We start from the raw sequence: 25,429 nt of genomic DNA, 5'->3' as shown, positions 1-25,429 counted from the left end.
CTTCTAAGAGCCATAGCTTAGAGGAAGAGCACCTGGTGTGCATCCAGTAGGTTCCAACTTCAGCTTTTGGTACCTCCAGGCAGGGCTTGGAAAGACTGCCCTGTCTGAAATGCTGGGCAGCCGCTGACGGTCAGTTTCAACAATACTGAGCTGGATGGGCCAATGGTCTGACTCCACAGAGGGCAGCTTCCTTTTCTGCCTCTGCATACGAACAGCTGAGCTGTAAAGCCAAACAGTTACTCACATGGAGCATTAAAGTCTCTGAACACCTGTGGAGCTGCACAAAACAACACAGGTAAGCTCATCCATGCACACATTTGTACACGTGGCAAAGGCAGGTTGTACCTGTGTTTGAACAAGCCTACAGCCAGAAAAAGAGGCAGCACTGCAGATGCCCAAATGCCTTTCAAGCAAAAAAAGGGGGTTCTCTTTCTGTCAGAGACAGGATGAGTTCCAGGAGGTGAAGAGGTGCAAGTATCACCCAAGAGGCACAATGATCACCCAGCCTGCCCCAGAGGCAAACTCCGTGTGAGCTAACAGAAGTCAGAAGTCACCACAGCCCCAAACTCACTAGGTGGACAATTGGCTCTCCGGACCTCAGGCGTTCAGCAGTGATCCAGAGATTGCTGTAGTGAGCAACCTTGCAAGGTTAAGGATTGTTAAGGAATAATACAGCTATAAACAAAGCATTTTGATTTTTAAAAAATTCCTGGGAAAGAGCTTTCCCAGCTTCTGGGCATCTCTTCACACCCATTTAGGTTTAAGTCTTATCTAGAAGCAGCTGCCATTGCGCACTTCTTCTGATGCTACAGCCATTGACGCTTCAAAGTGGGAAGGAGAGCTGCAGAAGAGTGGGTTGGGGTACTGGCTTTTTAGATTGAATCCGTGCCCTTTGCTTGCTTCTGGAAAAAAAGACAGGTCCTTCCCATCCCACCACTGAGGACCACCACCGCTGCCCTAATCTAGACTGCTACCCACCAAGTCATTCCTGCTTCTACAAAGATCTGGGTCAGGGGAGGTTTCACAGCCGGGACTTTACCTTGCCGCAGGTCCTTCTCAAGGCAGCCGCAGGCTCCCTCTGCAGGGTCAGGCCTCCCAGCAGACTGTGCCCAGCTCGGGGAAGTCATATGCTGCTTTATAAACTGCTTTGCATACAATGAGGCCTTTATCGGCCCCCAAACAACACACTTTAGAATTCAGACCAAGCGCCCGGACTTCCGCCCACCCTTGCCAAACAAAGTGTCTGTGTACGGCATTCCAGGCCGTTCTAACCAAGCACCAGCACCTGGTCCCAGGCTCTGCCAGGGGCCAGAGACCCCACACAGTGACCTCTCCCCTCTGGACATCAAAGGATAGAAGCTGGGGGTGCTAAACTTTGTGGAAGAAGGAGCCAGGAGTTTGACTGGAGGCGGCTGCTCTGCTCTCAGGCCAGTGCACACAGGCATGCCTTGGAAAGATCTGCAATGGCCCTGGAGGAAGTGGGGCGGGAGAAGGAAGAGTTAAGGCTGCTAGTTGCTGCCCCCGGGGGTCAGAAGGGAGGATGCTCAACACGCCAGCTGCCTCAGCCATGACGCCTTTTGGCGTCAGCTGTACCAAGTCCCACGAAAAGGGATGGTGATTTGCGTCTCCTTCCGGGGTGCAAAGTCAGTACCGGAATCTGGTGCCAAGCCTGGCAGAGCACAATGATGCCTTCAGTCCTTTGAATTAGGAAACCGAACCCTGTTCCAGTGCATCCTTCCCTACACACTCAAACACCCACACACCACACCCACACACACACCCGCCCACACACTCACTGCCCTTCATGAGCTCAACAGACAGAGCTGCCTGCCTAGAGCACAGGAGGTAACTGCTGGGCAGAAGAGCTTTGCTGCGGAATAAGCTCACAGAGCATAAACTCGGTCCAAGAGAGATTCCTGCCACATGCATGAAGGGGTGAAGGCAGGGGGAAAAATCACATGGACTGAAACTGGGGCAACTGCTGGCAGGTGCTGGGCTGGGGGCTGGGCATGGAGGCAGTGCTGGATTAAACCCTGTGGAGGCCCCTAGGCAGTCAAAATCCGGGGGGGGGGGGGTTTGAGCCTTGCTAATTATCTCCTAGTACATTTTTGCTCTTTCAAGATCAAATCAATATTGTTTTGCTCCATTGTGGGGCCCATAGACCAGCACCTACTCTGCCTATTGGTAATCAGGCACTGCATGAAGGACTTATCAAGCAACTCAAGGCAGCTGTCTGGAGTATTTGTGGGCTAAGACCTTTCAAATGCAGACCCGTAGGAAGGATGATGGCTGAGGACAGCTCACAAAGTTCATGCAATGCTACAAGGAGGCTGGAAGGACTGAGCACTGTCCCAACTGCATGGCAACTTGATCCCACATCCCAATCTAGTACTTGCAGTGACGGCGGGTGGGTGAAGCTGCAATGAAGCAATAACACAGTGATTTTTCTGTGGGAAGGTAACCATTAAACCAGTTCAAACATAGCTGGACAAGGGGCCATGGGTCTGGAAGGAGCAAAGGTCCTAGTCAGGGCACCAGAAAGCTTTGGAGAGGAAGTGGCTCTCGCTTGAGAACCAAAGGTGAGTCATGTTGGGGATGGGAGTGAACGTTAAAAAGTAAAATAAAATGCATACACTTTTCCACCTTCCTTAGAGCACAGTGCAGTTCATGGAATCATACAATCTAGGAGTTGGAAAGGACCCAAGGGTCATCTAGTCCAACCCCTTGCAATGCAGGAATCTCAGCTAAAGCTCCATGACAGATGGCCACCCAACCTCTCTTTAAAAACCTCCAAGGAAGGAGAGTCCTCCACCTCTCGTGGGAGACCGCTCCACCGAAGAACAGCTCTTTCTGTCAGAACGTTTTTACGAATGCTTAGTCAGAATATTTGTTTGTTATAAAACATTCACTTTGGGTGTTGGTATGCATCCCAATAAAACAAGGCAATTAGACAATGGAAAAATAAATACTGGTCAGCACATAAAGCAGATCTAGGAAAATGACCAAACCGCAGCACTAGTTGGTGGTCGAAGGAAAGGAAAGTGACGTTCAGTGATTGGATAGTTTTAGAAAGTTGCTACAGCAACGTTGTACTGGAGCTCTATATAAGCAGGCTGACTGAGCCCTTCAGTTCAGTTCTGTTCTGGCCTCTGAATAAACAAGAGCTGTTTGAAGAATTGCTGTGTCGTCTGATATGTTCACCCACAACTTAACACTGGTGACGAGGATGGGATCGATGGACATCAGAGCACAGCCAGAGGCAGCCACCCTCTGAACTGAGCTGAATCACTGAGTGAAATCACTGAACAGAACCAATTCAGAGCTGACTGTTCTGGCTAGAGCACTGTGTTCCATCCATCGCCCTTCACGCCTGCATCAGAATCATGGCTTCACTTGTGCCTCTACCGCTGTTTGCGCAGCCTTTGAATCATGGGACTCCTACCTCACTCGCTTTGACTGCTACCTCCAAGCCAACGAGCTGACAGAAGTATCAAAGAAGCAGAAGCAGGGCCTATTCCTCAGCCTCTGTGGGCCTGAGGTGTTTGAGACGGCCCGGGCATTGGTTGCACCTGAAGCAGTCCAAGCAACACCATGGGACACGAATCAAAAGAAGCCCCGCAACCACTAGGCGCCAAAGCCGTCCAAGATTGCTGCCCGCCATGCATTCTACCACAGGAACCAGTCAGAGGAAGTTCCAAAAGAAGTCCAAGGGCCAATCGGAATGTGCCGGCTGTGGAGACAACCATTCCTATGCCAAGTGTCAATTCAGGGATGCCATCTGTCAGAAGTGTTCCAGAAGGGGCTACATCGCTAAGGTCTGCCGTTCGGCTCCATCTGACACCCCCCCTTCACTGACTCGCAAGTCCAAGTCTTCACTCCAGTCCGCCAAGAAAAGCTGTTTCGCTCTCACCAACTGCCGCTGCCCATCTGGAACCACGATTGGCCAAACCGACTTGCCTACATGACGCAAGCTGAACGTCACGGTGCTCATTGAAGGAGCTCCATGTGACATGGAGATCGACACCAGGTCTGCCCTGTCCATCGTGTCTTGGAGCACCATCAAAAGACTGGTACCCAGAGTGTCCAAAAGGCAACTCGACTCTCACCGCGTACACCTGAGAGACTACCAGGGAAACGACATTCCTGTGGTAGGCGTTGGCTGGTTCCTTCAAGGATTTTTCAGGCCTGCTCCGACTGGTGGTGGTCGAAGGTCAGCGGCCAAGCCTCCTAGGGCTAGACTGATTTGATGCCCTCGGCCTGGAAGTCACTGGCATCAGCTGCATCTTTAACACAGAGACTGGTCAAAGACGTTGCCGAGGTTTTTGATGGCACTTTGGGGCAATATACAGGTACGCCCATCTCCTTTAGCCTTGATCCACAAGTCGCCCCCATCAAGCTAAAGCCACGCCGGGTTCCCTTTGTTCTCAAGGCTAAAGTGGATGAACAACTGGACAAACTGATCGCCCAAGGAGTTTTGGAGCCGGTTGACCACGCCAAGTGGGAAACCCCCATCGTCATGCCTGTCAAGCCAGACGGGTCGGTGAGAATTTGCGCTGACTACAATTGCACGATCAACAAGGCACTTCAGCAGCACGCTTATCCGGTTCCTGTTGTCCAACACCTGCTGCATTCCCTGGGTGAGGGTAAGGTCTTCGCTAAGCTGGACCTTGCCCAAGCCTATCAACAACTGCCCGCCGATGATGCCACTGCTAAAGCCCAGGCGATCGTCACCCACCGAGGGGCATTCTGTTGCCGCCATTTGCAGTTCGGGGTGAGTGTGGCTCCTGGCATCTTCCAAAGCCTTATGGAGCGTCTCCTGCAAGGGCTTCCGGGCGTGGTACCATATTTTGATGACATCTTGGTGTCCGCAGACTTACACCAGCAGCTGTTCAAGTGCCTCCGTGCCGTGTTGACTAGGTTCCAGGAAGCCACGCTCAAGGTAAAGAGGGAGAAGTGCCAGATCGCCATTCCACAGGTAGAGTTCCTGGGCTATCTTATTGACGCCTCCGGCCTTCACCCAACCACATCCAAGATCCGTGCTATCCAGCAGGCCCCCATCCCAAAGAATAGGACGGAGTTGCAGGCATTCCTGGGACTGCTGAACTTTTATAATATGTTCCTGCCCCACAAAGCCACGGTGGCTGAGCCTCTTCACCGACTCCTCAGCACAAAGACACCTTGGTCCTGGGGTCATCGGTAGACGATGGCCTTCAACGCGGTCAAGGCTCTCCTTTCATTGGACAGTGTGCTGGTACAGTACAGTGAAGCCAGGCCACTGGTCCTGGCCAGCGACGCCTCACCTTTTGGCATCAGCGCTGTCCTTAGTCACTGTTTTCCAGACAGAAGAGAAGCACCGCTCGCCTACTTTTCCAGGACGCTATCTCTGACTGAACGGAATTACAGCCAGCTCAACAAGGAGGAATTGGCACTTGTCGCTGGAGTGAAGAGGTTCCATGAATACCTCTATGGCAGGACTTTTGAACTCATCACTGACCACAAGCCACTCCTGGGCCTCCTCGCCGGTGACCGTCCAACTCCACCAGTCCTCTCACCATGCATGCTGCGATGGACTGTTTTCCTGGCTGCCTACCACTACCGGCTCGTCCATCGCCTGGAGAAATCGATGGGCCATGCCGACGCCCTCAGCCGTTGCCCTCTTCCAGCGTTTGTGGAAGACCCGGCTCCTGCTTCATCGCTTCTCCTGATTAAGGATCTTCCGGCAGCGCCTGTATCGGCTGCTACTGTGGCCTCTGCATCTGCCCAGGATCGCACCATCAGCCATGTGCTCAACTGGGTGTGGAGGGGGTGGCCACAAGGGCCTTTCGCATTGGAGTTCCAGCCCTTCACAACCAGACAACGTGAACTCTCGGCTCATCGCGGCTGTCTGCTGTGGGGAGACCGCGTCATGATTCCCCAAAGACTCCGTCAACGTGTCCTGGAGGCTCTGCATGTTGGCCACCCGGGAATCGTCAAAATGAAGGCGTTGGCTCGGTGTTACGTCTGGTGGCCTAACATGGACGATGCCATCACTGCCTGGATTTCCGCCTGTCAAGCATGCCAAGAATCGAGGCCTGCGCCACCGGCAGCTAAGGGACACACCTGGGAGATGCCCAAGACACCCTGGTAGAGGGTGCATATCGATCTGGCCGGCCCCTTTCACAGCCGGACCTTTATGGTAGTGGTGGACGCCTATTCCAAATGGCTGGAGGTGGCCCTGATGCCCTCCACCACTACGAGGCCTCTTTGCGACGCATGGGTGTCCTGATGTCCTTGTCCACAGTTCCCGTCAGGCACTTTTGAGTGGTACCTTTTGGGACTGGGCATCCGCCATGCCCTAATGGCACCATTTCATCCATCCAGCAACGGGCAAGCAGAGAGAATGGTGCGCTCGACAAAAGAGGCACTGGCGCGTACAACACATCACCCCTCATGCGGCCACAGGGCAGAGTCCTGCCGAACTGCTTATGGGTCGCCGCCTCAGGTCCCCGCTCGACCGGCTACATCCAGAGTTTGCAGTGGCTGAACCCCCAGGCTGTGCCAACGCGCCATGGTCATTTGTTCCAGGAAACCAGGTCTTTGCCCGGAACTTTGTGGGGGACATTCCTTGGGTGCCAGCCACAGTAGTGGGAGTCACTGGACCTCGCTCATACCAGGTGGCACTCGAAGACGGACGCTTGTGGTGCAGGCACATAGACCAGCTTAGGCGCAGGGTTGGGGACTTGGACACTACCGTGGTGCCCCCAACTGCGCTCGTGGCTCCGGAACAGACACTTACAGATGGTGAGGCTCCACCTACACCTCTCTCGCAAACTGCTGGCGTGGAGCCGAACCAAGCCACTTCAGAGGGTCTGCCAGACTTACCACAGACTCAGACCACTGCCATGCCTGACATTCCGCCAACTCCACTTGTGCAGGTTCCACCCACAGCAGCGGATCCAGGGGACTTGGTTTCAACGCCACCTAGGGTCGCACCACAGCCTCAGCAAGAATTGTGTGGCCCCCCGGACTTGGCTACCAGTCCCCGGCGGTCTGGCAGAGTTTCCAAGCGCCCAACTAATTTAAAGGACTATGTTGTTGGACATGTAACACTGTTGGTCTAAGTATGTGGAAGTATGTGAAATGTAACCGATATGCTTTTGTGCCTAATTGAACCAATACGTGTAGTGCTGTATATAAGGAAACCAGTACGATTGTAACTAACACCTTATCTTGGTGGGGAGGGGTGTTATGTACTGAAGTTCTCACCCTGGGCCAGCAGGGGGATACTGTAGATAGTTATGCAAATGAAGGATCAAAAGTGACGTTCAGTGATTGGATAGTTTTAGAAAGTTGCTACAGTAACGTTGTACTGGAGCTCTATATAAGCAGGCTGACTGAGCCCTTCAGTCAGTTCTGTTCTGACCTCTGAATAAACAAGAGCTGTTTGAAGAATCGCTGTGTCGTCTGATATGTTCACCCACAACTTAACACTCCTCACTATGGAGAACACTGGCTGGAGTCTGAGGAACAAGAGGAGGCACAGCATGAACAGCGTCCACCCATTTCTGCCACCACCTGAACACCCCCCCCCCCCGTCTGCTGAAACTCGGTGAGGATGTTCTGCAAGGCGTTCTGCCACTTGTCTTCTGCGCCTCAGATGTGAGGAAGACAAGCAGCGACACCACACACCAGAAGCATCTGAGTGGGCAGGGTGCTGCCTCTTGCGCTTCTGCCACCTGAGGCAGCTGCTTCATCCTGCCTCATGGGTGGGCCGGGTCTGAGGCACAGAGATTCCCCATCCCTGTGCTGTCTTTAGCAGCCAGGGAAAAGATTTAATGAAATAATAGACCAGGCAAATTTCCTGTGAGAGTTCTGGAATTTGGGAGTTGCAACCAAGAAGACTATGCCCTGCATGTAAAGGGACACAGTTCAGTGGTTCAACATCTGCTTTGCATGCAGAAGAATCCAGGTTCAATCTTGGGGAAGATCCCCTGTCTGAAATTCTGGAGAGCTACTGCCAGTCAGTGTAGGCAGTACTGAGGCAGAAGGCAGCTTCTTATGTTCCTAATGTAGTGCCAATAAATTGTTTGCTATGTTGCCATAGAAAGGAAGAGCCCCAGCTCAGTGGTAGAGCATCTGTTTGGAATGCAGAAGGGCCCATGTTCAAACCCCAGTATCTCCAGGTAGCATTGGGAATGTCCCCTACCTGAAATCCTAGAAAGCTGTTGCCAGTGAGTGTAGTCAGTTCTCAGCTAGGTGGACCAATGGTCTGACTCAGAATAAGGCAGCTTATTATGTTCCCAAATGGCCACACCAGCAACAGCGGTGGCAAAACCAGGGCAGATGTGTTTGGGTGCGGCATGCAAACCAAGATAGCAGCCGTTTGTCTCACTGTGAGCCAGAACAATCGCCATCCCTTGGCAGAGTTTACCTAGTGGGAGAGGACCAGGGTGGGCTGCAGGGAGCTTGATTCCACAGGTCAGCATTGACGGCAATGAGCCTTGGCTGAGCTCTTTTCGGGGGGTGGGGCCTGGCAGAGGTGGCAGAAGAGGGACAAGAACAGCCAGGACTGGACAGGGGTTTGCAAGAGAGAAGGGAGCACAAATCCAGCAGTGAGCCTGAGCCCAGCAAAGGGTGCTTTTGGAGGGGGTGGGGCTCTGCGTCAAAGGAGCATTAACCCACTGCTTGCAGGATAGGAAATGGCACCGTCCTCATCAATTGTGTTTATTTGTATGCAGCTTTCCTTTGGTAAACACATGCTCAAAGTGGCACATAACACCATACAGAACAAAATAGAGCAACATTTCAAGGTAATGAAAGGACAGTTAGAAAAAAAGAACACATTTTAAACAGCTGTACTATTGTTAATAAGGCAAGCAAGCAAACATCTCCTATTAATAAACATTGAAGCAATGCCTAGTAATATAACAAGAAACTTCCAAACAGCAGCAACAACTGCACATTTTATCCAAAACTAAATGCTGCCTGAGCAACATCCCACTGGAGCTTGCTCCAACCTAAAGCAGCCTTGGGACAGCCCCAGAGGATGCACCTGTTTTTGTCACAGCTTCCAGGTAGGGCATTCACATTCCCTAAGCAGCGCAGGCATTGCTGTTGCCAGCTGACACCATGGCAGAGTTTACTGGCCACTTCAACATCATGGTAATATTTCAGCAGCTGCAGTCAGGAGGTTACGTGTGCATTTCTTGGGGTGGGGAAGACAGCTTCCTAAGTTCACGCATGCATTTCATGCGCCTGTGAATTGCACTTCTGGACAAAACATATTTTCGCAAGGACAAGAGAGCAGAATCTTGAAGTTCACATTCACACTTAACACTTTCTTATCATTTTCTCTCTACAGACCGCTAGGCAGAGAGGCCAGGGGCTAAGCAAAGCATAGCAGTGTCCTTCTTTTCCTTTTTTTAAACCATATTTATTAAAACTTGAGAAAAGAACAAAAAAGCAATATACAAAATTAACAAGAACACCAAACAACAAGAATTTTTTAAACATATAAACTAAAAGAAAGAAAATATAGAAAAAGAAAAGAAAGAAAAGAAAAAGAAAAGACATCCAATTCTCCGTCTATTAACTTTCTAGTCTTATGCAGCTCCATATTAGCTCCATAATAGCCTCTAACTCTTCTGCTTTCCATAAACAAATCTTTTTTAGTCTTAAAACCCAGATATCACAAGATCATTTTCCGTTTTGCACACCAAGTCCCTAAGGGGTTTCCAATTATTCATAAATGTCAACAAATTTTCTCTTAATTTTCCTCTAATTAAGCACATCAACTTTGCCATCTCAGCCAAATCCACTAATTTCAATAACCATTGCTCCATAGAAGGTAATATATGTGTCCTTGCATCCTTTTACAAATAACAATCTTGCCGCTGCAAAGCATAGTCATGTTCAACTTCCACAGCCCAGTTCCCATCACTGCTCGGCCTCCAAAGTGCATAAGCCCCAATAAGGGCTAGAAACTTGCACTTGGCTTTTAAACACAGACACACACTAAAGGAGATTTTCTCAGCTTGCTGTAAAGTTTACACCCAATACTGATTTCTGCAGTGCTGCAGAAGGAACATTATGCTGGAACAGGGCAGGATTTCCTCCTTATCCAACAGCCAGCTCTGTTGCTTAATTTCTGGCACTAACTTCAAATGTGAGAAGTTCTGTTGAACGCTGAAAATTTCAGATACGAAATGGCATGAATCAGAAAACGTAGTGGAAAAACAAACGAAAGGTTAGGGTGGGGGAGAAAGAGCATTTGGGTTGCAGGTGTCTGGATTTGACTATGCAACTTTGGGACTTGGACGTTTATAGTCTTCCATTTGCTCTGCATCAAGCGAGCTCCCGCTGCTGTTTTGCGAATGTTCCAGCCATTGCTTATGAAATAACTGTACTGTATTTTGAAGTATTCCAACCCCCCCCAAAAAAAAACCCCCAGCTTATATCCGAATTGAGAAAAAGAATGACCTAGTTGCATTTCAATGCATACATAGTCTTCCTCATTAAGTTTAGATTCTGGATGTTGAAGTCTGTAGGCACTAACTCCTAGGAACTCCACACACTGACAAAACCAAAGCACTGCCTAACCCCACAGGATCTCTGCCACCCTTGTCCCTTGCTAGTACACTTACCTGTAGCCAATCAGAGGACAGTCACCAGCATAACCTTTCTGCAAAAAGCTTCAGCCCAGCTGCCCCAGCTGAGCTGTTTATACCTTGGGGCAGCCCCTCCCACTTCCCTCCCTCTTTCCATCTAGGGAAAACCAAAGGAAGGAGGGGAGACTCTTTTGCCCACCCTGACTTCACCTCTTCTTTGCCGCCTCCTGCACATATAAAGCACAAGAGGCACATAGCATAAGGATGTGTGGTTGGCACTGCCGGTTCAGCCCAGAGATTTCTGCAGGAGCAGTGCCCACTCATCTGGGTCAGATGCCTTGGGCAGATGCTCCCCACCCTGACTCTGCCAGACACAGTGGTGGCGGCAGCAGCAGAGTTTCATGGGCCAAATGCTCCCTTTCCCCCATGCAGGACCCAGAAGATGCCAGCTGTGAACAGAGCACTATGTGCCCACACCTCTCTGAGTTGGCAGCACCTGCTTCAAAACAGGAAGATGGACTCCTGGGTTAATTCCTCCAACCCACCCCATGTCCACACACCTTAGAAGCAGTTTTTGCAATTAGCTGTGAACACCACAAACCAAATACTGTGCCCCCACAAGTCTTTCAAACTCTTGCAAAAGCCAATTCTGTATGTAAACATTAACTCACGTGTACTAAGACGCCCCACTCCAAGGTTCCGCTAACAGCTGTTGAAACAGCCCAAAGGTCACAAGACCCGGAGAAGGCAAAGCAAGCAATACCTTTGCACTAGGCTCACTGTCTGGGCACAGCTGGATCAACTGTGCTTCCACACAGACACCAGAGATGATGGCAAAATCATTGGCCATTGCAATAGCTGGCCAGTAACCTTCCTCAGGGCTTGAAATTTACCCCAGAAACTGCTCTGGATGTCAGGGATCAATTCCAGAGACATAACATTTTAATACTGTCTCCTGAGCATGTGCAGAGTGCCTCTTTCCTTTTCCTCCACAGTAGGTGGAGAGGCTGAACTCCTGTCTCGGAGGAGCTGGTTTCCAGTCAGGCTTAAGTGCCAACAGGTCTCATTCTAAGAAACCAGCTGGCTATGCTTCTGCATGGAGTATTTTGCATTGTCAAAGGCAGCCTGTGCCTCCATAAGCAACGTGGAAGCGGCCCCAGCCTCACAACCTGGCCCACAACCCCTTTCATCTGCGAGGTGGTCGGCTGGTTGAGGACAACAGAGAGAGGAACATCAATCCTTATTGCGCAAAAGACCTATCAAGTTTGTGGTGTGACCGTGGCAGTGACTCTGAGCACCTATAGCAAAGGCAGGCATAGGAAAAGCAGCTAGGACATACAAAGAGCCTGGCTGCTGGATCGGGCCAGTGGCCCATTTAGTCCAGCCGCCCTGTTCTCACAGCAGCCAATCAGATTCTGGACCTGAGCTTCATAGCTCCTCAATACAACTGCAATTCCAAGACCTTATTTTCAGAGGCATCTGCCTCTGACAGTGGAGGCAGACCCTAGAGACATTGTGGCTGGCAGCTATCAATAACCTTGCCCTACATGCCTTTCTCCAGTCCTCTTTTAAAGCCATCCATGTTGGTGGCCGTAACTACTCCTTGTGGGCAGCTGTTGACAGCTGAGTGGGAGGATCCCTCCCTCCCCTAAAGAGGTAGAAAAAAAACTTGCCAGAAAAAGGTTCCCGGTTTCTTCTGCACTGTCCTCTAGCTTTGATGGGCACAGAACTGGTGCCGCCTCGCGGGGTGGATCCTGTGTCTAACTATGCCTTTCTTGGGCAGTGCCCTCTCTGCAACGCTTTGGTGTCATAGAAGGCAATGATTTTATTTGTCCCTCCCTGCCTCAGTTAAGGAAGGGCAGGGCAGGCGGGGTGCCAAAGTACTTATCGCCTTTAGTAACAAGTACAGCTCACCCTGTACTCACCCAAGAACTGGGAGAAAGTTAAAACAGCCACCCAAATGGGCCGGATGGCCCTCGTGTAATGGACAGGTGCCAGGTGACTGCTGGGCAGGATAGCACCTACTGGGGGCTGCCGAGGGTGCTGGTAGACAAAGCCAAGCAAGACTTGAAGCCTCCTAATGAGGGCTAAAAGGGCCCATGACACTTAGGCATACAGGAAGCTGCCTTTGCAGAGTCAAGCATATTGGGTCCTTCAGTATTGCCTGCACTGATTGGCAGCAGCTATCCAGGGTTTCAGGCAGAAGACATTCTCAGCTCTCCCTGGAGATTCCAGTGTGGGAAGTTGAACCTGGGACCTTCTGTTTGCAAAAAAGATACTTTAGCACTGAGTTATGACCCTTTCCTTGAAATATCTGTGTTGCTTATGTTCCAGTCTCAATGCACTGTCAGATTTTAGTGGAGAGTTGCATATATATTTTTTGTTAAAAATCAGTAATTTCACATCTGGATTCTTTCACAAAGCTCTTGCCCAGGTTTATGCCATCTGGGCAAAGTAACCTTTAAAAAAAAATCCATGAGCCAGTTTGCCCTAAAATGTCACATTTTGTCACCTCTTTCATTTGCTTAAAGATGATAAGACCTCCCTGAAAAAGTGGTTCAGGCACAGCTATCTGCAGTGAAGAATTCACCCAACTTCATTGCCATCTCCTTAGCCATAGCTTAGAAGTAGAACAACATGTGCTTTGCAGCAGTTCCTTGGTTCAATCCCCAACATCTTCAGGTAGGGCCAGAATATACTCTTTGCCTGAAATCCCATAGAGTCACTGCTGGTGACACTGAACTCAATTGACAAAGGATCTGGGTGTGCATAAAGGCAGCCTCCTGTGGGAGCCAATCATGTCACACCTTTGTCACCTCACAGTCTGGACCAGTTCCTTGGGTGCTCTCCTGCTCACAATGTATTGAAATGACACATTTGTTGCTTGTTTTTAATGTTTTTAACAATCTGCTGAGGAATTCTTTTCTCCACATGCTTCACTATCAACCTAAGATTTGTTTTGACAAGATTTGTTTTCCTAGTCTGAGCAATCCTTCTACTTCCCAAATAAAGCTTTCTTGTCTTTTATAGCTTCCATGACTCTACTCATTAACCAGACTTTACATCCTCTTGTGCCTTCCTGAACTAAGGTGTTTATTCTATCTGAACTTTATTGTAGTGGTTTGAAATAATGACCAAACCTCTGCAACACAATGGCAGAATACGCTATTCTCTTTTATTTTAATTTATGTTAGTAAAATGATTTTTTTTAAAAAAGAGAAAGCATAAATCTAACTTCAATTTAATTTTTCTAAACATATAGAGGACTCTTTGTATGTGGTTTTTGTTTATACGGTTCTGTTTATATTTTTGTTCATTCAAGGATGTGTTAACAGAGAAATCCGAGGGCTCCCTTGGACAAAAACAAAGACACCAACCAGGATAACTTGGAGCAAAACAGCAGCCTGTAGGCTTGGCTTTTATTGAATAGTGTCGCGACAGGACTCCCACCCACAACAAGATGAAGCAAAATGGAAGTCCAGAACACAATAAGACCCCACCTTTTATTAGTTACTAATTCCCCAAACTACACCCCTAAGACTACATCACAACTACATCACAAAAAGGAGGGGTTGAGGGAGGAGTTGTGGAGGTAACCTGAGTATCTTGTCACCTGGCTGGTTTCCCCTTTCCCCCTCCCCATGAGTGCTTTGCAGGTGACAGAGGGGAGTTTGCAGTTTCCTGCCCCCAGAGGGAAGAGCTGATCATTGCCCTTTGTTCCAGTCCGTGCTGAATCTACTCCTATATGCAAGTTCTTTGTGACCTTTATGGTCTTCTGTCTGAGACCATCAGGGTTGGCATAGCAACTGGGCAGGGCCTCCTGTGTATGTGCTGGTATGCTCAAGGGATATGGCTGGCCTGTATCAAACCTTCCCCATTTTGTAGTCCTTCCTTCATGGAGTAAAATAAAAGTGGAACGGTGCAGATCCAATGTATGGTTGATTTTCTATCAATTTATAACAGAAGCGTAGCGTATGTAGTGTGTGTGTGTGTGTGTGTGTGTGTGTGTGTGTGTGTGTGTGTCAAGTTTGTACAAACTGAATGATTGGGGGGGGGTTCCTGCGACAGTTGTGTACATTATTTATGTTATATATGAATTTCAATAAAGTATATTTTCAAAAAAATAAAAATGGCAGAATGCGCACACCAGCACTGAAGTGGTTTGGGGCACATGTCCATGTTCCTGGGGTGATCCAGAAGCCAATAATCACCTCCAGGGGTAGAAACATAGTAAAAAGTTTATTTCAAGCTGCAGCAAGAAAGGCACAGAAGACTGACACCAAAAGTCTGTTTGCCATCTAAGGCATGAGGCTGAGATTTATATGGTTTCTCTACGGAGTTTTCACAGGAAACACAACATGTATAGAACATGCATTGGCTACTTGAAATGTGAGCAACACATGTGTCCATTTTCATTGGTTAATAAATACATGCTCCTATCTTTACATGCAAAATGCCATGACAATGGGTAACCCTAAGCAAAGTTGCATTTTTAGCTTTGCCTGCTGTCCATATCAGGTAGGTGTGACCTATTCCTGATTTACTTTGACTTACTGTTGCTCTTTGTCTGAAGACTCCTGGTCTTTCCCTGAAGGCCTTCTCATTCTTGCTGTTGCGTGCCAAGGGAGAATGAAGCAAGAGGCCCAGAGATGGGTGCTATGCTGGGAAAAGACAGAAAATGCATTTTCTATTCAGGGTGCAGAGAGAAAAAGGGAAACTTGCAGTTTAAGCAAAAGGGGGAGAAGGCAGCTTATTCACCTTGCACCCCACCCCATCACCACCCTGTAGCCAATCTCCCTTCACTCTTTGCTGCAGTTATTCAAAGGGTGCCTTCAGAGACCCTGCTTATTGAGCCTTCCCAGATATTACATGTAGGTTACACTGTGTCCTGTCTGTTACTGAGCACCTGTTCCAATTTAACTGCAGGGAGTTTTTACGACGATGGGCCTTCACAAAGCTCACATGGAGGTTAAACTAGGACTTAACTACATTGGCAACACTTTATATGTGTTATGTATTTATATGTATTATGTATTTAAATGTATACACTGTGACACCAGATGACACTGTAATAATTTTTTTAAGGTCTTATATATATAATAAATGTTCATAAATGTACCAAGCGAACACATAAGTATATAAACCATGTGCCTGAGACAGAACTGGAGAACAATCCTGCAGCCATTTTTACCCTCCCAAATTGACCTCAAACATTTCTCTGCAAGGGGGAAGGAAAGGGGAAAACCTCCTGTTGTCTCTTTGATCACAAATCCTAAGGGTGTATCTGTGTATGAATAGGGTGAGCCTGTGACCTGGATTCAGGAAATGAGTATTTACCATCACAAAAGAATGACCAGACTGCCCATGTAAATGCAATCAGCAACCATTATCAGGTATCTGGCAGAAAGGATTTCTGCTGTAGACTGCCCTTCAGTGATATAATGTATTGGGGGGTGGTCTTGAGCTACATGGTGGCAATTTCAAAATCTATATAAGAGCTTGCACACCAATGTTTGGGGGGTGGTGAGCACCCAGTTGAATAAAGATCAGGCTTACTAGCTGCTTTGCTTCTCAATATTATCTGGTTGGCCTCTGTTATTTTCTCCTACCGATGGAGAACCTAAAAAAAAACCCTCTATAAGGGCAGATTTTGTTTACAACACACTGTGGAATCCTGTTTTTGCCAACCCGATTTCTCTTGCAAATGTTACAATGCATTTAACTGAAACGCTTCTATGATGTGTCTAGATTCAGCCTATGTTGGGTCCATTATTGAGCATCTCTGTGTGCAGTTCTTACATGCAATTTAGATGCCTTTTTTGGAGGGGGGGTTCTTTTGACATTGAAGCCTGGACCACTCCAGGCAGGGGCCAAGGTAGGGGTGTGTGGTGGGTGCGGGCCGCCCCAGGTATTACCACTGAGGGGGGTGACAAAATGCGGGGCGACACTCACCGCAGGGCCTGCAGCATGCCTGGGAGAGACACGGTGGCTTGGGCGCATGCAGGCTCCGCGCCGCCCACTGCCTCCCCCCAGCTGTAGGGCGGCTAAGTGGGAGGAGGGAGGCAGACTCCAGAGGCCCCGCGGTGCGCCCTGCCCCTATGGGCGGCTCGCCCCTGTCCCTGGACATGCTGCCCCAGGAGCCCCAGAGGCTTCCTCCACTGCTGATTCCAGGGTTGACACAGACAATAGATAAATCAAAAGTACAATCATTACATCAAGAGGGAATTAGCACGTTTACAGACCTTCATAAAACAACCAGCTAAGTTTTAAAGGGTTTTAAAGCAATGTGAGACTGATTCTTAAAAGCATGTTTGAGAATAAAAACTAGAATGTGGTCAGGGAAAGAGGGGGTGTTGGTTGAAGGAGGGGACCTGGGGTGAAGGTGTTGCTTGGGTGGTTGTTGTGGGGAAGGGAGTTTGGGTAGAGATTTAGTGGTCGAGGAAGTTTGCAGGTAAAAATCTCAGAAGAAAGCTGGCACCTGTCTCCTTGATCCTTGCCCATCCTGGCTTATAAAAGCTAGCCGGGAAGGGCTGGGCAATGGGCTTCATGGGGTGGTGAATGCTTCTCTCTGTGAGGGAGCGTTCCCAGACCTGCTGAAAGAGGCGGTCATTAAACCGCTTCTTAAAAAACATCTTTAGACCCGGCCAGTATGGCCAACTATCGCCCAGTCTCAAATCTTCCATTCTTGGGCAAGGTGATAGAGCGAGTGGTTGCTGAACAACTCCAGGCACGCCTGGAGGATGCGGACCATTTGGATCCCTTCCATATTTTTTTTTTATAAGACATTTATTAAAGTTTCACAAATTATATAGACAAACACAATAATACAAACAAACACAAACAAAAAACAAGTATAATTTCAAACCCTTATTTTCTTATAAATTACTTCTCCGACCTCCTCATACCTCCCCTTTCTGTATTCCAATTTCAGATTTTAATTCAGCAAATCCTCACCCTTAATTTTATCTAATTTTTAACCTTTCTTTTTCTTTTAACTTAATCCTTACAGCTGTAATCCACTTAATTTCTAAAACCGCATCATTCTAACATTCATTAATTTTACAATGTTTCTTAAGATAGTTCTTCCAGTCTAAATTTCTTCCAGTCTTCTTCTGCCGTCTCTTTTCCCTGGTCTCGGATTCTGCCAGTCATTTCTGCCAGTCCCATATAGTCTATCACCTTCATCTGCCATTCTTCCAAGGTGGGTAGATCTTGTGTCTTCCAATACTTTGCGATGAGTATTCTTGCTGCTGTTGTAGCATACATAAAGAATGTTCTGTCTTTCTTTGGCACCAATTGGCCGACCATGCCCAGGAGAAAGGCCTCTGGTTTCTTAAGGAAGGTATATTTAAATACCTTTTTCATTTCATTATATATCATTTCCCAGAAAGCCTTAATCTTTGGGCATGTCCACCAAAGGTGAAAAAAAGTACCTTCAAGTTTCTTTACATTTCCATCATTTATTATCAGACAAGTGGTAAATTTTTGCAAGCTTGACTGGGGTCATGTACCACCTATAAATCATTTTCATAATATTTTCCTTTAAGGCATTACATGCCGTAAATTTCATACCGGTGGTCCACAACTGTTCCCAGTCAGCAAACATAATGTTATGACCAATATCTTGTGCCCACTTTATCATGGCTGATTTCACTGTTTCAGCTTGTGTATTCCATTTCAACAGCAAGTTGTACATTTTTGACAAGTTCTTAGTATTAGGTTCTAACAATTCTGTTTCTAATTTTGAATTTTCCACCTGGAAGCCAATTTTCCTGTCCAACTTGTAAACCTCCATTATTTGATAATAATGAAGTCAATCTCGCACTTTATCTTTTAATTTCTCAAAACTCTGCAATTTCAGTTTGTCCCCTTCTTGTTCCAAAATTTCCCAATATTTCGGCCTGGATCCCTTCCAGTCGGGATTCAGGCCTCATCATGGGACTGAAACTGCCTTGGTTGCGCTGGTTGATGATCTCCGGCAGGCTAGGGACAAAGGTGAGAGCTGTTTCCTAGTTCTGCTGGATCTCTCAGCGGCCTTTGACACCATCAACCATGACATCCTTCTGAACCGTCTTGAGGGGCTGGGAACTGGGGGTACTGTCATACAGTGGTTCTGCTCCTTCCTCCTGGGCCGTGTTCAGAAAGTGGTGGTGGGGGATGAGTGTTCAGACCCCTGGGCTCTCACTTGTGGGGTTCCTCAGGGTTCTGCCCTCTCCCCCATGCTTTTCAACATCTACATGCAGCCGCTGGGAGAGATCATCAGGGGGTTTGGGCTGGGTGTTCATCAGTATGCAGATAACACCCAGCTCAACCTCTCTTTTAAATCAGAACCAGTGAAGGCGGTGAAGGTCCTGCGTGAGTGTCTGGAGGCGGTTGGAGGATGGAGGATGGATGGCGGCCAACAGATTGAGGTTGAATCTTGTCAAGACAGAAGTACTGTTTTGGAGGGACAGGAGGCGGGCGGGTGTGGAGGACTCCCTGGTCCTGAATGGGGTAACTGTGCCCTTGAAGGACTAGGTGCACAGCCTGGGAGTCATTTTGGACTCACAGCTGTCCATGGAGGCATAGGTTAATTCTGTGTCCAGGGCGGCTGTACCAGCTCCACCTGGTACGCAGGCTGAGACCCTACCTGCCTGCGGACTGTGTCACCAGAGTGGTGCATGCTCTGGTTATCTCCCACTTGGACTACTGCAATGCGCTCTACGTGGGGCTACCTTTGAAGGTGACCCGGAAACTGCAATTAATCCAGAATACGGCAGCTAGACTGGTGATTGGGAGTGGCCGCCAGGACCACATAAGACCGGTCCTGAGAGATCTGCATTGGCTCCCAGTACGTTTCCGAGCCCAATTCAAAGTGTTGGTGCTGACCTTTAAAGCCCTAAACGGCCTTGGTCCTGTTTACCTGAAGGAGCGTCTCCACCCCCATCGTTCAGCCCGGACACCGAGATCCAGCGCCGAGGGCCTTCTGGCGGTTCCCTCATTGCGAGAAGTGAGGTTACAGGGAACCAGACAGAGGGCGTTCTCGGTCGTGGTGCCCGCCCTGTGGAACGCCCTCCCTTCAGATGTGAAGGAAATAAGTAGCTATCTTATCTTTAAAAGACATCTGAAGGCAGCCCTGTTTAGGAAAGTTTTTAATATTTAAAGCTGTATTGTTTGTAACACTTGATTGAAAGCCGCCCAGAGTGGCTGGGGAAACTCAGCCAGATGGGCGGGGTATAAATAAATAAATAAATAAATAAATAAAAAAAATAATAATTATTTTGCAGCAACGGCTGAGAGCAGCAACGGCCTGTGTTTTTTTTTTTTTTTAGGGAGGGGGTATGGATACTAAGGAAAGAGAGATCTGACATTTTGGGGCAAGACAACAAGGATGAAGAAATGAGCATAGCAAAAGGAAGAGAGAGAGCTAGTATCCCCAGGAAAGAGGGACCTGACTGGGCTGAAATCAGAGGATAGGGGAAGGGGGGTCTTGCTAGCTGGTGGACTTGCCAGGTAAGAGACAGAAAGAAGTAAGGTTTAATAGCTTCCCTTATTCCTCCAGGCAGGGCTCTGCATGTTGGAAGCAACAAAAGAGAAAGAGAGAAAGAAGGAGAAAGGAAAGGAGGAGAAAGAAAGTTCCTGGGCAGACAGCTGAGGTTTCTTGAGTGTCAAAAGGTTCTCAGTTGGCAAGATAAAAAACATAATCCTTTATACCAGCTGTGGGCTTAAAAATTAAACCAGAAACAAAACAACAACAACTCTTATATTCCTGGCTGTGATCAGAGGGTTAAGAAGTTTTATGTGGTGCCAATTAGGAAGTGTTTGTCTAAAATGTTTGCAAAATGACTTTTAAAAAGGCTTCTTATCTTGCAGGGGAAGGGAGATTATTATATCTTCTGGGCTGGGCTAGCAACAGCCAGAAACTATGTGATTAGTAATTGGCAGGGAGGAAGGAGCGATACTCTGGTGACCATGGCTTAACACTTCTAGAAGGATTCTGATGCTTTACAATTTACAAATGATAAGGGAAGGGTGGCAGAGGTTTACAGTGAAAGGAGATGGCCGTCAATGGGCTCCCAGGAGGTCTTGTGACTCAACGTGCTTAGAACTTTTGGTCTGCGTGAGTCCTGTAATGACTCATGAGCAAAAGCTGGGGTTTTATATTCTGTCAGGTGGGGACCAAAGGTGAACAAACTACCCCAGAAGGAACTCAGTGTGTCCCCCACCAGAGCTAATACTCTTCCCTTAACACCCCATAAACCCCAGCTTTGGCAGTAAACCCTAAGGAACAATCCGTACTCACTGCCTTGTGAGACATCTTCAGGAGAAATAAAGGCTAAGGAGTAAACCCTAAGGCGGTTGAATGGCGTCTTGCATGTCACCTTCCGGCAACTCCTGCAGCCAAGCTGGTGCCAAATGTCTTGCTCTGCTTTCCTTTGGACCATATCAGTGAGGCCGAGAGGGAGGGGTCTTGCCACCTGGGCAGCCCAGGACCTCCAGACACACTGCCCAAGCTTGTGCCCCTGAGGGATCACCTCAGTGCTGCTGACGAAGCAAAAACAACACAAAAGGCAGTGGTTGTGAACTCTAAGCTCAACCTGATTGGAGTAAGCTACAAACGATATAGGTTGCCTTCATTGGTAGGAGAGATCATTGTGTCTCATAGAATAATAGAATCTTAAGAGTTGGAAGGGACCCCGAGGGTCATCTAGTTCAACCCCCTGCAATGCAGGAATCTCAGCAAAAGCATCCATGACAGATGGCCACCCAACCTCTGCTTAAAAACCTCCAAGGAAGGAGAGTCCACAACCTCCCAAGGGAGTCTGTTCCACTGCCAAGCAGCTCTTATTGTCAGAAAGTTATTCCTGGTGTTTAGTCAGAATCTCCTTTCTTGTAACTTGAAGCCATTGCCTCGAGTCCTACCCTCCAGAGCAGGAGAAAAGAAGCTTGCTGCATCTTCCATGTAACGGTCCTTGAGATATTTGAAGATGGCTATCATATCTTCTCTCAGTCGCCTCTCTTCCAGGCTAAACATACCCAGCTCCTTCAAGTGTTCCTCATAAAGCTTGGTTTCCAGATTCTTGATCATCTTGGTTGTCCTCCTCTGCACACCTTCCAGCTTGCCAACATCCTTCCTAAATTGTGGTGCCCAGAATTGGACATAGTATTCAAGGTGTGGCCTGACTAAGACAGAACAGAGTGGTACTATTACCATACTTCCCTTGATCTGGACACTAGACTTTTGTTGATACAGCCTAGGATAGCATTAGCTTTTTTTGCTGCTGTATCGCACTGTTGACTCATCACACTGTTGTCTCACTAGTCAACTACTGCCTACCATAAGCCAGGAAGCTTCTGATCAATAAACTGCTGACCTGCCACTGTCTGCCTGGCTTGTCCACCGACTTGCTGCAAGTCAACGACTCACAGAAGGACCACCTTTGACCGTGAGCTGAAATCTGTCAACATTGACTTTGTCACTCTACAGGAGGCTGCACTCACTTCAAATGGCTGCCTCTGAGAGAAGAGCTACACCTTTTTCTGGCAAGGAGGCCATCCAGAAGAACCATGTATCCACAGTGTAGGCTTCACAGTGAGGAACTCTCTTCTGAACTGCCGACTGAAGGCTCAGAATGCTTACTTTTCCTCCACCTCTCAACCACCTCTAGTCTAGTTAACATTTTGAGGATTTTCACTTCCGCAACAAGCTCTAATGTGCAGTCCAAGGACTAGTTCTACGAGGAACTAGACCAGACTGTCAGGATGATCTCAGACTGGGAACACCTATTCCTGCTGGAAGATTTCAAGGCCAAAGTTGGCAAGGACTATCATACATGGGACAACTGCATAGACCGCTTTGGTATTGGTCGCAGGAACGAGATCCAGTCACAGACTTTGGGTTTTCACATTTCAGTGGCACCCTGTGAAAATTTTGGGCATCACATGGCATAACTGAGTCTCAAACAATGGTGTTCTCCCCCAAGTCCATATTCCCAACATGTTCACACTCCTGTCTCAGTGACGTCTATGCTGGCTTAGTCATGTACACAGAATGGAGGATGGAAGGATCCCCAAGGAAGAGCTCTATGGGGAGCTGTCTTCAGGCACCAGGCCTGTTGGCAGACCCGCTCTGCTTTACAAAGATGCCTGCAAACGTGACATGAAGGCTGCAGTGGAGGACCTACATTTTTGGGGCCCTGAAGCTTGAACTGTTATGGGGCCCCTTTGCAACCAGCAACAAGGTCTGGGTAACCACTGTTATCTTCTTCAATGGGATTGTTCACAACAAGCTTCACAACATCTGTGCTACTGACTCTCAAACTTGGGGATTGTTGAAATATATACAACAGAAAATAAATCAGTTTGAGTCGTGCAACTCAAATTGCATCTACAGTCATACCTCGGGATAAATACGCTTCAGGATAAGTATTTTTGGGTTGTGCTTCATGACGACCCAGAAGTAACGGAGCGTGTTACTTCCGGGTTTCACCACTCGCGCATGGGCAGATGGTCAAAATGATGTCATGCGCATGTGCAAAAGCAGCGAAATGTGAGCTGCGCATGCACAGACGCGCAGTTGTGTCTTACGTTCTGTTCAGGATGTGAACAGGGCTCCGGAACGGATCCCGTTTGCATCCCGAGGTACCACTGTACTAGATCCAATGTTTTTAAGCAATGTGGACTAAAGTCACTTCTGGGGCCCCTCTGGGATTAGGGGCCCTGAAGATTAAGCTTCATTAGTTTCATAGTAGCTCTGTCCCTGGAAAGCTAGCAAAATCAACCCCACCATGTGGAATCTCTTGCAGACGACTGCAGCGTCTGGAGACAGACTGTCATGTCATGCATCTATGGTAGCGACCAGCAGAGCAATGCCCGCTGGGAGGAGCACAGAGAAAAGAAACACCATAATACACCTGCACCAGCACAACCGGACGCCTTCATCTGCCCTGGCTGCAACAAAACATGTCTCTCCTGTGTCGGTCTGTACAGCCACAGTAGGTGCTGCAACCCTCCAATGATTTGACCAGAAGGTGCATTCCTCCATTGTCTCCCAAAACAGACAGATGCCAGCAACGGCAAGGCCTTTGACTTCAGGAACTTGAAGCACTTAGCACCTGACGTCATTTGGCACATGGAGGCTGATTCTGTTCTTGATAACAACAAATATTGACTGAGGAATGTTTACTGCAAAAAAAGGAGAGGGCTTAAAAATTGTTGCACCTGTTTTCAATGGAGAACAGAGGTTCACAGGCATTGTTTCATTAATGAGCCTCCCACTCACCTTACTGTCTGGATTTCATTCTTGTTGTTGGCATCTGTCTGTCTCGGGAGACAATGAAGTCTGCCTCCAGAGGGGTGAAGTCAAACCTTGTTTTTGCTGCGTTAGCAGCACTGAACTGAAGTGACCTCCCTGGGGCCCGGGCAGTGTGTATGGAGGTGCCCAGATGACAAGAAAGCAGAGCAATCCCTTTGCCACCAGCTTGGCTGCAGGAGTTGCCAGAAGGAGGAATGCAGGGGGCCAGTCAAATGCCTTAGGGACTCTGCTCTGGATTTGTGTGGGGTTTACTCCATAGCCTTTTCTTCTCCCAAATATATTCCACAAGGCAGTGAAGGTTTAGGATCAGAGTTCTCCTAGATGGGCTACTTTCCCAGGTGGACGAGCCCCACCTGCTCTTCACTTCTCTCTACAGCATGTGCAGAAACTGCCTTCTTGATCGTTGGACCCACTCTTGTCTACTCAATCCACTGGAGCCTGTCTTCACATGCAGGGGAGGTCCATAACTCAATGAGAGTTTAAGACTCCTTGGCTACCAGGCTTAACTGGCCAGTTGAAGCTGTTTCCTGGGATGTGGCCGCTGTCACATGCTGACAGCTTCTAGGAGCCCCAGTTGAGAGCTGAGTGCAGGGTGGGGACCAAAGGTGGACAAAAGGCATAACATATCCCATGAGAGGTACTATCCTTCCCCCAATACACCCCCATTTTATTACAGTTCTTGGCAGGGCTTTTTAAAAAAGATAAAAAGGTGCTGGTACTCACAATGAAGTTGTTACAGTAAGTGCCACATTTTTAACATTTGGGGTGGGGAAGGTGCCGGGTGGTGCTGTGGTCTAAACCATGGAGCCTCTTGGGTTTGCTGATCAGAAGGTCAGCGGTTTGAATCCCTGTGATGGGGTGAGTTCCCGTTGTTCAGTCCCAGCTCCTGCCAACCCAGCAGTTTGAAAGCATGCCAATGCAAGGAGATAAATAGGTGCTGCTGCGGCGGGAAGGTAAACAGTGTTTCTGTGCACTCTGGCTTCCATCACGGTGTCCCATTGCGCCAGAAGCAGTTAGTCATGCCGTCCTCATGACCTGGAAAACACCAGCTCCCTTGGCCTGAAAGCGAGAAGTAGTAAAGAAAGCGAAATATTTGGGAATTTGGCTAACCCCAAAGAATATAAATTTATTTCAAGATAATTATACACCAATGTGGAATGGAATTAAGAGAGAGTTAGAAGTGTGGGGACAGATGCAACTTTCTCTATGGGGTGGGATGTCAGTTATTAAAATGAATGTGCTACTAAAAATGTTATTTTTGTTTCAATCAGTTCTAATAATCAAAGGGACAGCTATATTTAAGGAATGGTAGAAAATAATTTCAAGATATATCTGGCAGGGGAAGAAACCAAGAATTAAATTTAAATTGTTAACTGATACCAGAGAAAGAGTGGGATTCGCCTTGCCAGACTTGAAGTTATACTATGAAGCATCTTGCCTCTGTTGGTTGAAGGAATGGATGTTGTTAGAAAATACGGATTTGTTGAAGGATCTGATAATAGGTTTGGTTGGCACGCATATTTATGGTATGACAAAACAAAAGTGCATA

The 25,429-nt window shown here is 48.1% G+C and overlaps 1 protein-coding gene across 5 annotated transcripts in view; it reads right to left on the bottom strand.

Annotated features, from left to right (window-relative positions):
• The window catches only part of GJB1 (gap junction protein beta 1), a 28,925-nt gene extending 4,138 nt beyond the window's left edge, over nucleotides 1-24,787 (bottom strand). Inside the window, exon 1 of one of the 5 annotated variants that reach the window (XM_083486611.1) lies at nucleotides 24,604-24,787. The gene's annotated coding sequence lies outside the window, so the exon portion shown is untranslated. Of the gene's footprint in view, nucleotides 1-1,039; nucleotides 1,148-8,185; nucleotides 8,256-10,622; nucleotides 10,680-12,259; nucleotides 12,324-24,603 lie in introns of those variants that run through there. The other 4 variants (XM_083486610.1, XM_083486607.1, XM_083486609.1 and 1 more) reach the window with 4 other exon arrangements.
• Between the last annotated feature and the right edge of the window lie 642 nt (nucleotides 24,788-25,429).

Source organism: Podarcis liolepis (assembly GCF_965112155.1).
Source record: "Podarcis liolepis genome assembly, chromosome: Z".
Classification (NCBI taxonomy): domain Eukaryota; kingdom Metazoa; phylum Chordata; class Lepidosauria; order Squamata; family Lacertidae; genus Podarcis; species Podarcis liolepis.
Note: the sequence above shows the minus strand (reverse complement) of the source record. Positions and strands in the feature narration are given on the sequence as shown.